Source organism: Myotis brandtii, unplaced genomic scaffold (assembly GCF_000412655.1).
Source record: "Myotis brandtii unplaced genomic scaffold, ASM41265v1 scaffold26, whole genome shotgun sequence".
NCBI lineage: Eukaryota > Metazoa > Chordata > Mammalia > Chiroptera > Vespertilionidae > Myotis > Myotis brandtii.
This window is the reverse complement of record NW_005359880.1, coordinates 874,786-886,601: the sequence shown is the minus strand read 5'-3', so window position 1 is coordinate 886,601 and position 11,816 is coordinate 874,786. Positions and strand designations below refer to the sequence as shown.

At 40.1% G+C, this 11,816-nt stretch overlaps 1 pseudogene; it reads left to right on the top strand.

Annotated features, from left to right (window-relative positions):
• Positions 1–3,909: 3,909 nt before the first annotated feature.
• Positions 3,910–4,684, top strand: LOC106726386 (annotated as a pseudogene).
• Positions 4,685–11,816: the final 7,132 nt, after the last annotated feature.

Here is an 11,816-nt window from a genome sequence, read left to right as displayed (position 1 = left end):
AGAGAGGCTAAGTAACTACACAAAGTTATACAAAGAGTAAATGAACATTTGGGATTATTACCCTACAGATTCTTATCCTTTTTATGGGGCAGAGAGGGATGATGCAAACAGGGGTGGGGAAAGTCAGCCTTGAGGTATTGAATCCATGCTCTCAAAGTCCAGACACGATGATTTATCATTCACTGGCCTCCAGAGGACAGATGGAAGATATAGGAGACGGCCATTGCTCTTGCTTGGCCAATGGACTTTGATCTTGTGCTCCTACAAAACCTTACACATAGCTCTGTCATAGCTCTTTTCATATGGTATTGAAAATATGTGCTTAAACATCTGTCTTTCCTTCACAGACTAAGGCTCCCCATTCTTGCATCTGACACTTGGCTTAAATCACAGGATTCCCTGCAGTCAGCAGCGGATTTGGCGAAGAGGGGGTTCTCAAGAAATATATATGTGCTCTGTCTTCAATTTAAATCAGAACAAAGAGACTTCATTGCAGGGAAGTGGTGATCATGAGTTAGTCCGGAGAATAGCAACAGTAGAAAGTCCGTCACTAACGCTCTGGGCTAGAAGGGCAAAAGGAGGAGTTACAACAATCCAGGGATTGGGGGTCACCAGACAGAAGTGATACCCAGGAGAAGAAACGGTCTCTGCCTCAGAATGTTTTCTGACCTGGAACTTCATGTGCAGCCTAACATGGTCCAGGCATCTGCCTCAAAGGAACCTTTTCAGAATCTGCCTCCCCTGTCTTCCCTGTAATATCTGGAGCTTAGGAGCAGTGGAGAAGACTGATTAAAGGCTCAGACTTGATCACTTCTGGGCAAGTTACTGGCCTTCTGTGACTTCGTTTTCTCCCCTGTAAAATTGGGAAATTAATATCTGTCTCAGAGGGAGAGTTTAAAGATGAAACATGAGATTACATTTATAAAATTACACACACACACATTTTTTTTCCATAAATGGTATCATAGGCTGCATATTGTGCATATTTTTCATTAACAACAAATCTGGAAATATTTCCAAAGCTGAGTACAGTGACATGATATGATGCCTCCATTAATCTAAACACAATACTACATTTCTATTATAGGAGCTAAGATTATATTAGTTGCCGTTTTTGTTGTTGTTGTTGTTTTTTGGAGGGGGGTGATGGAGGAGAATTTTTTAACATTAGGTTGGACTAGTATAGTGTCATCTAAAATCTCAGAGTGTTTTTCATAATACTTGTTATAAGCCATGTTCCTCCTATGCTATACTTCTGGAACTGAATTTTTTAAACCTAAATGTAAGACTTGGCATTCATTTCCATTAAGTTACATTTTGTTGTTTTGACCTAGACTCAAGGTCTTTTGAAATTTTGAGTCTTTTATCAAGACAGCGATCCCTTCCAGCCGTGAACATAGTCACTATGATTTTATTTCCATGTCACTGAAGCATCCAAGGCCAAGAACAGAGGCCTGTATATCATGAAACAAATGTGACCTTGCTCCAGATACATAGATCTGCTTCCCTTGCACTGTCTTGGCAGGAACGTTGTTCTGGGACTACATGTTCTACTGGGTCCTGACCCTTTGCTTTCCCCCCTCCTTCACCTCCCTGTTTAGACCAAAACAAGAGATGGTCAAGAATGGTGAAGGAGAGAATATATCAGTTTACTTTACTCCTCCTCATAGCTTTGGTGACAAAAACAAAATTCAACACAGGAGGTGTTTGAAAAAATGGAGATAAAATACGTTTTTTTCTTTGGGGGTCAGGGGAAAAGGAGGGCATGCACTGAAGATTCCAATTAGAAATTAAATATAGATCAGAAACTCATTTGATGAATTCATTACTTATTAATCATATCCCCAGTCAGGAGAAGGTGAAAGACAGGGCATACCCACTCTCCTTGTAAATAATCAACAAACAGTCTGGCCGGTGTGACTCAGTGGTTGAGCATCAACCTATGAACCAGGAGGTCCCGGTTTGATTTCCGGTCAGGGCACATGTCCAGGTTGTGGGCTGGATCCCCAGTGGGGGGCGTGCAGGAGGCAGCCAATGGATGACTCTCTCTCATCACTGATGTTTCTATCCCTCTCTCTTCCTCTCTCTCTAAAAAATCAATAAAAACATGTGTATATATTTAAAAAACATATCAATAAGCACAGAGTGGAAAGAGGAATACCTCTTGTGCATGCCGCTTTTTCGGAGCCTCTGGTTTAGAGTATGTGAAGTCATCAATGGGGTTCACAGATGTCAAGTTCTGTCTCCCTCCAGGCATATGGCAAATTGCAGCTCCCCACTTTTCATGGCCTTCCCCAGAAGCAGTCACTATTAACTGTTTGATATATACCTTTCCAGATCTTTCTTCTACATCAATATAAATATGGGTAAAAAATATCACAAGAAAATATTTTGAAATATTAGGCAAATTCCTCCCTTGCTACAATTCTCTAGTTCATCCAGCTTGTCTCTTTTGTGCTCATTGCCACAGTGATAGAAGGAAGAGAAAAAACAAATATAGAGGGTTGTGAGAGTCTTCTCCTGGCTTTGGTTTTCAAAAGTCTAAAACCTTTGGAATAAGAATGAATTCTGGTATATACAAAGCCTTTGAAGAAACATAATAAATAAGAAAAGCAGAGGATTTGCAGACAGAGGGATTGCCCACTTGTCATTTTCCCTACCCTTGGACACTACCATGGGAGATGGGGAGCAGAGAGACTGAGATAAAGTGGTGAGGATACAGATTTGGGAAGGTCCTGGAGTGAGGGGCTCAGAGGCCTGTCTCTGAACTAGCATCCTGGGAAGTTGCCCGTAGACAGTCTCTCAGACATTCCAGTGTGTTGGTGGAAAGCAGGAGCAGCAAATGAGTCCTGGGACTGAAGAAGAAGCAGGGAAAACCTCTGGGTTAACAGGAAGGGAAGACCCAGAATCAGACATGATAATATGAAAATAATAATACTTCACAAATGGATCCACAGATTAAACACAATCCCTATCAAAATCCCACCTATCTTTTTTGCAGAAATTGACAAGGAGACACTGATCCTAAAATTCTTCTAGGAATGCAAGGGGCCCAGAAGAGCCAAAACATTCTTATTTTTCATCGTCATGCAAGGATATTTTTTTCCATTGTTTTTTGTTTGTTTGTTTGTTTGTTTTTAGAGAGAGTGGAGGAGAGGCAGGAGGAGAGGAGAGAGAGAAATTTTGATGTGAGAGAAGCACATCGATTGGTTGCCTCCTGCACATGCCCCATGGGCCAGGGATCAAGCCTACAACCAAGGTATAGGTCCTTGACCGGGAATCAAAACCCTGACCCTTCCATCCATTGAGCAACAGGCCAGAGAAAGCCAAAACATTATTGAAAGAGAATAAGGCTGAAGAACCCACATTTTCTATTTCAAAATGTATAGCAAAGCTACTGGCATAAGGCTGGACATATAGATCAATGAGGTAGACTTGAGACTCCAGAAATAAAACCATATATCTATGGTTAGTTGATTTTCAACAAAGATACCAAGACAATTCCAACACATGGTGCAGAGAAGACTATATCGCCACATGCAAAAGAATTGTTGGACCTCCCTGCCGAGCTATCTCACATCATATATAAAAATTAACTCAAAATAGACCAAAGCCCTAAATGTGAGAACTGTAACCTTCTTAGAAGAAAATATACGGACAAATCTGTGTGACTATGACTTATGTAATTGTTTCTTAAATATGACACACAAAAAACACAATAAATAAAAAAATAGGTAAACTGGACTTCATCACAATTAAAACTTTTGTGCTTCCAAGAACACTATCAAAAAAAGTGAAAAACAACCCACATAATGGGAGAAAATATTGAAAATCTTATATCTGATAAGAGTATATATAAAGAACTCTTCTCTTTTTTGTGGCACCTCAGAGGCAGTTGGCTGCTTCAGGATGAAGCTGAACATCTCTTTCCTAGCCACTGGCTGCCAGAAACTCCTTGAAGTGGTCAATGAATACAAACTTAGTATCTTTTATGAGAAGCATAGGGCCATAGAAGTTGCTGCTGATGCTCTGGGAGAAGAATGGAGGCTTGTGTGGTTTGAATTAGTGGTGGGAATGACAAATGAGGTTCCCTCATGAAGCAGGGTGTCTTGACCCATGGCCATGTCCATCTGCTACTAAGTAAGGGGCAATCCTATTATAGACCAAGGAGGGCTGGAGAAAGAAAGCACAAATCTGTTTGAGGTTTGCATTGTGGATGCCAATCTCAGTGTTCTCAGCTTGGTCATAGTAAAAAAAAAAAAAAAAAAAAAAAAAAAAAAAAAAGGAGGGGGGATATTCCTGGTCTCACTGATACTACTATGCCTTTTTGCCTGGGGCCCAAAGAGCTAGCAGAATTTACAAACTTTTCAATCTCTCTAAAGAAGATGATGTCTGCCAATATGTTTTGAGAAAGCCCCTAAACAAAGAAGGTAAGAAGCCTAGGATGAAAGCACATAAGATTCAGTGTCTTGTTACTCCATGTGTTGTGCAACACAAAACCCAGCATATTATGCTGAAGAAACAAGGTACTAAGAAAAACAAGGAAAATACCACAAAATATGCTAAACTTTTAGCTAAGAGAATGTATGAGGTCAAAGAAAAATGCCAGGAACAAATTTCCAAGAGACGTAGGCTGCCCTCTTTGAGAGCTTCTACCTCTAAGTATGAGTCCAGTCAAAACTGAGCTTTTCTAAGAGTAACAAATAAATAAAAACAAACAGCAAATCTCAAAATTTAAGAATTCTTACAAGTCAATGATGAAAACAAATAACCCAGTTATAAAATGGGTAAAGGATTTAAATAGGCATTTCTCCAAAGAAGATATACAAATAGCCAATAATGAAATATGAAAATATGTTCAATATCATTAGGGAAATGTAAATCAAAATGAGTTGCCACTTCACACACAGAAAGATGGCTAGAATCAAAAGGACACAAAAGCAAGTATTGTCAAGGATGTGAAGAAATTGAAACCCACATTCATTGCTTGTAGGTATGGAAAATGGTGCAGTCACTTTTGGAAACAGTTTGGATGTTCCTAAAAAAGTTAAACAGTTGCCATATGATCTAGTCATTTGACTTTTATATAGATATCCCAAAGAATTAAAAACATATGTCCACATAAAAGTGTGTACACAAATATTCATAGCAGCATTATTCATGATAGCCAAAAAGTGGAAATAACCCATGTCCATTGATAAATGGACAAAATGTGGTACATCCATACAACAGAATATTATTTGGCCATAAAAAGGAAGAAAGTACTGATCCATGCTAAAACATGGATACACCTAAAAATATTGTGCTAAGTGAAAAAGCCGGTCGCAAAAGGCCATTTGTATGATTTGATTTATAAAAGAAATTTCTATACTGAAAAAGTCCAGAATAGACAAACCTATAGACATAAAGTAAATTAGTTGTTGCCAGGGGCTGGGGAGAGGGAGGAAATAAGAGATCTATAAATAGCCAATACTTGTTTAAATTTTTAAAAATTTCCCCAATGTAGTATTTAGAAATTTTTCCCATCTACAGGAAAGCTAAAGGAATACTGCCTCTGGTGCCCTTCTCCCAGAGTCAGCAGCTATAAACATTTTTTTTTTTTTGCCACATTTGTTTGGTAATTGAAGGTCAGCTTGGCTGGATATAAAATTCTTGATTCAGAATTTCCTTCCATGATGAAAAGGTTGCTTCGCTTTTTGATTCGTATATCGAATTTCTTGGTGTTTTTGCCGTCAGGTTTACAGGAGTTTTCTTGGACATAGTAGAATGTCCTAAAGTTGACTTTACTGAGTCAATTTCGTAATTCCACTGTGTATTCTTTCAATATGTAGATTCAGGATTTATTTATTTTTGTACATTTTTAGTGGATTATAGCTTTTAATCTTGGTTTTGATGTATTATTTTGTTTTTCTTCTTTAGAGAATTCAGTTATAAGTGTGTTAGATCTTCTTTGTCTTCTATAGCTATTATTTTCTTTCTGAGCTTTTTGCTTTCTCCTTTTTTGTTTTAGTCTCTTGGAAATTTTCATTTCACTTTTCCATGTTTATTTTGTATATTTTTAAAAACTTTTACTTTTTTGTGCATCTTTTACTTTAGTCTTAAATTTGAGATCATTGTCTTTTCCTTCACTTTCTTTTCTATATTCAATCAATTCTTATTTCATGTATTTTTGTTTTGTGCCCACTTCTCTTCTGAATTTGTGAATTTATGATTTGTGGTGCTTTTTCATATCTGTTATTGCTTGTCTAACAACATTTGTTTGTGCTGGAGTGTTGTGCTACAGTATCTTCCGCTTTAAGACTGGGTCTTGAGTGTTTTCATTAGCTGAAGAATTTTGATTCTCAATTTATTTCCTTTTTAGAGTAATTCTGTGTGGAGTTTACTTCCTTTTTCTGTTTATTTCCAAGACTTGGATTTTCCTGGACCAGGTGTTTCTACCGATGTGGTTCAAGAATTCGGGTGTCTTACTATTTTCTTAGTTCAAGACTGCTCTCTTCAGTTGGTACAGTGAAATGCAATTTTTTTGATGAATAGCATCTTTAATGGGTGGGAAGGGCTAGGGAGAGTTTAGTATGTCTAGATTTCATGAAAGTAATTTCTGCAGGAACCTTAATTTCCACCAACTTCTTTATTTTTTCCTCTTCATCACCAAGTCTCCAAAAGATGTCCCTCCTACCTAGTTCCCTTGCTCACTTACAAAAGCTATGTGCTCTCAATACTTACACGTTTAAACTCATGTATTTTCAAGCCCCCCTTTTCCAATTCCCCATTAACCAGTGCTCTAATCCAGCATGACTGTTCTCAGTATTTCTCTATTTAGTGTGGACTCTCTGGGACACCATTGCACTTACCTTTTGCCAAAATGTTCCTTCTTAACTCTCCACTTCCACATGGGTGTGATAGCTGGTGCTACTGATTTCAGGTGTTTTCTACCCAACTCAAATGAAATGGGAGTGTGCAGTATTCTATTTCCTGGTTATATGGTAGATATAATTGGGTTGTGTGGTGAGTTCATTGTGATTTTATTTGTTGCCCTTGACGTGTATGGTTATTGGAAGATATGTAGAAAAATTCAGTTTATGGTAGGCATCTGTCATTATCTTCAAAGAGCTCTCACTCTATAGCCTCAATTGATAAATGCTGATACATAAATTGTTAGATAAGATTTTCATATGAGCACTAGATAATTGGGCTTTTTTATTGGCTGCTTATGAAAAAAACACAGCAAAGATTTTTATACGGATAAAATATAGAAGATGATTCATTCAGGTCTCCAAGCAATTTTAGCCTGCAGCCCATTCTCCCTGACCTTATTGCACAGATAGAATTCCTCATTGCGGTAGGTGCATATGATCAATGTGTCCTGGGTAGAATATCCTGATGGTCAATATGTCCAGAGTAGTCTGAGACGGTCAGTGTACCCAGGATAATTGATGCATGTGACATAGTCAGTGGATCTAGAGTGTTCCCTTCTATGTGGAAGACCATGATTGTGAGGAGAGTGAGTGGCTGGTTTCCTCCCTGACGTATCCAAATATGGGCAATTCATTTTTCTTTCCCTGATTCTTCCTTGTCAGGAAATATTACCTTTTCCCAGATGCATGGCCCTAGACTGGGGAAGTGCAAGTTGTCAACTCCTGATGGAATATGAGATCTAGTCTTTCATGAAGGCCTTCTAGGCTTGTTAAAGAAACTGACCTAGGATCCTGGCTAGGAGGAAAGCTGGCCACAGGGGAGTCTCAGTACTGCTCATGTCCTAGTCACCTCCAAGTGGCAGGACTCTCCACCCCCATTCCTGTAAGTTCTGCCCAAGGTCAAAGGTGCCTTGATTTCAGGGCCCTTAATTGTGGTCCCTCTAAGTCAGTGATGGCGAACCTATGACACGCGTGTCAGAGGTGACACGCGAACTCATTTTTTTGGTTGATTTTTCTTTGTTATATGGCATTTAAATATATAAAATAAATATCAAAAATATAAGTCTTTGTTTTACTATGGTTGCAAATATCAAAAAATTTCTATATGTGGCACGGCACCAGAGTTAAGTTAGGGTTTTTCAAAATGCTGACACGCCGAGCTCAAAAGGTTCGCCATCACTGCTCTAAGTCTTTGGGTGGCGAGAGTCAGAATGAGGCAGAACAGCTGACTAATCATAAGTAAGCATTGGAGTTGAAGTCTTCATTCTACCACTTACTAGGTAAACTAATAACTTAATTTCACTGAGCCTGAGGTTCATCATCTGTAGCTGTTGGGCAATGCTGGCCTATTGCCTGGCACTAAGGTAAACCCTCAATAAATTTTAACTGTTATCTTCTATTACACATGCACATGTGTATATATGCACACATAATTCTATTTGCACATTCATATACATATATACAGGGGGTGGCAAAAGTAGATTTTTAGTTATATGTACACAAAAGTTTATTCTTATATTATTTATTAGTTATTGTATTTTCTATACAAATAACTGTAAACCTATGTTTGCCCATCCCTGTATACACACATATATATATAAAACACTCACACATACACATATTGTTGTGGACCAATGTTCGTGAGAATAAGACCACCGACTCCAATTAGGTCTAAAACAGCAAGCGAGAATTTATTGAAACTGGCTAGTGACTGCCTCGGACTTCTCCACGCAGGGAGCAAGCCCAAACAGCAGCAGCAGCCTTGGGGTAAAGCAAGCTTTTATTTGCACAAACCACAAATATCCATCATAACTGTTACAATGCTCTACAAGACACAAACATCCTTTTATAATACTCTATTCAGGGTTCTCACGCACAGGTGTGCTCACCAGGAACTTCCAGGGCCACGCACGGCCACCCATCCTTAGCCATATCCTTGGTCTTGTCAATTCTCAGAACTCAGAACAGGTCACCTCAACCTTTGCTAAGTCTAAAATTTCCCCCCTGCTACTTTAAGTTTGCTTTAAGCCTAGTGCACTACAATATAGTTTACATAAGTTTCTCCAGGTACAGGTATGGTTTTTATTTAGTATTGGATGTTTATGTACTAACTGGCTGAAATAAATATGGGAAAAACCCCACTCAATTGAACTCTGGAGTAAAAAACTCAGGTGATTTCTTTGAATAGGTGGTATTCTCTGATAAAGCAGAGAATATAACTATGCATTTTGTCATTGTTGTTGTCAAAGCTAAAAAAATCATCCCCTTCAGACTCTTTGCCCTTACAACGCCTACCTCCTTACTTCATAGCTACCTATCTGGCCACAAAAACCCTCATCCCTACCTCCTATGTCTCTAATGCAGAAGCCCCAAAATGGATATGCTGTTTGGCCTGTGCCATTTTATTGAAATTTAAATTGCAAACATTTAAACAGAAGATTTCACCAAGAAAACATATCTGGTTTCTGTTCACAAATTGAATGATTGGGCAGCATTCCTGAGGTGCTAACCATCATCCAGAGCTGAGCAGTGACTCCCAGGTTAGAAATAGTTCTTCATAGCCCTTGCCCCTCCCTACTGCCTCACACTCGCCTCCATTTCAGTCATTTAGGTTCCTGACTTCTCCCCTGGAGGCATTTGACTCTTTTTCACTCCTGTTCCAACCATTCCCTTTTGTTGAACTTCCACATCCTAGTCCAGACTCTAGTACAATTACAATGTTATCATGTGAACCTGATGAATCACTTTCTGGCATAGAGACTGGGCTGGACTGGGAGCAGTTAAGACCAGGTCCGCACAACTTCCCAATACAACTCAATCTTATCTTCAACTCCCAGGCCTGCCTCACCCAACACACATACCTTTTCTTGCTCTTGGGTTCCCTTTCCTGCATCACTAAGCTCAATTAGCTCTTCTTTGGTCTCTGCCTGGTCTCTTGCTCTTGGGTTCCCTTTCCTGCATCACTAAGCTCTTCTTTGGTCTCTACCTGGTTAGCCAAGAGCGACTCCCTCTGTGTCCTCTCAGGCATAAGTCAGTGAATAACTCCAACGGTTATGTGTAGAGTTATGTAATCGTATGTCCATCCCCTCCAGGAGACTGAGGAAGTAAGGGGTAAAAACTGGGTCTTACTCATCTTTGCATCCCTAGAGCCTAATAGTGCTTGATGAAGAATCAAAGCTATAACTGGATGACATACACTAGGCCCATTTCGATCAGTCAGCTTGGGCTACAATATGCTGTGCTAACAAATCTCAGTGGCTTATAAAAGCAAAGGTTGATTTTTGCATTGTGGACTGGCTGCATCCCAGACTCCATGTCTTCACTTTAGGATCCAGGTTGAAAGAAAAGTCCCATGAGACTGCCAGGATCATAGCAGAATGAGATTGGCGTCCACATTCTGGCTCCTGAAACTTCTAGGCTTCTGCTCCAAAGTGACACACTTCACTTCTTCTCACATTCCATTGGCTAAAGCAAATCATATGCACCAGCAAGAAGCCAATGGGGCAGAGATGCAAAATCCTCTTAAAATACAAATGGCTTGCCCTAGGGGTTTGGCTAAGTGGATAGAGCATCAGCCCTCCGACTAAAGGGTCCTGGGTTTGATTCCTTCGGTTGCAGGCTCAATCCCTGGCCCTGGTTGGGGAGCATGGGGAAGGCAACCAATCCATGTGTCTCTCTCACATGGATGTTTCTTTCTCTCTCTTGGTCTCTCTCCCTCCCTTTCACTCCCTCTAAAAATCAATGAAAAACTATCCTCGGGAGAGGATTAACAACAAAGAGATGAATGGCTTGAACTTTAATTCAATTCACCACTTGCCATCATATCCAGTTCACCTTTCCAGGGGCGTGGAAACCTGTAGAACACGTTTCTCAGGCTTCTGTCAGCTGGCTTCTGCTAAGGGGAAGCCCACACCGCACCCACCCATGGGAGAAAGGGGAGTGTGAGGTTGGGAGAAGCCAGAGCCTTTGCTCCCTCCCTATCCCAGGGGGCTCCTCCGGTGGAGGCTAGATTTCCTCCCTGGCGCCAACCCCGCCAGATGGGCCTACTGAGGTTTCTTCTTCTGCTGAGTAGCCCCAAACGCTGTGACCTGAAAGTCACATACTTTGATCCGTCTCCTAATCTATAGGATGGGATCTGTGTAGGATGTGATGATGTGACCTGCTCACATCATCCAGTTGTTTCACAAATAAAATTTTCATGTCCATGAACATGTGAAAAATAAAGTGCTGGACAAACAAGGTACTGGAGGGTATACAAAATGAGGCAACATGGCGCAGCAGGAAAGAAAAGGAGACTGGGGATCCTAACTCTCGGGTTCAGGATCTTGCCCTGCCACCAACTTATCCAGGCAACACCGTGTTCTCTGTTTTCCCAATCTGTAAGCTGGAGATAAAACACTGTGGATAGTGGAGTGCTTGCAGCGGCACGAATGAGAATATCTGTGAAGATGCAGATGGTCAAGTGTAAAAAGCTATCCAAATGTTAAATGAATTCACTAGTTATAAGCAGAAAAAAAACTTTATTTCTATCAAATCAAAAAGTTTGAATAAGCTTCAAGCAAGATAGTAAAAATAATAATACAATGAACAGTTAGAACACTTACAGATTCGGTCTCTATAGTCTGCATTAAGCACATATACCCAAATCAAGAAGGCCGAGGGCTCTCCCTGAGGGAAAGCACTGACTCATCGTAAACACGTGACTTCTGGGAAAGCGAGCTGAGGGTTCACAGGGCAGTAAACCAGAGACAAGTTGTCCTTGGGTTGGAGAACTGATTTGAGCGTGAGAGGGATCACAGTGAAATGCCATTGGAACTCAATTTCCCCCAGAGATCTGTTCATCTCAAAAACAAGAGTATATAAAAATCAGTAGTACAAATTCTCCTAAAACCAGAAAGGCCC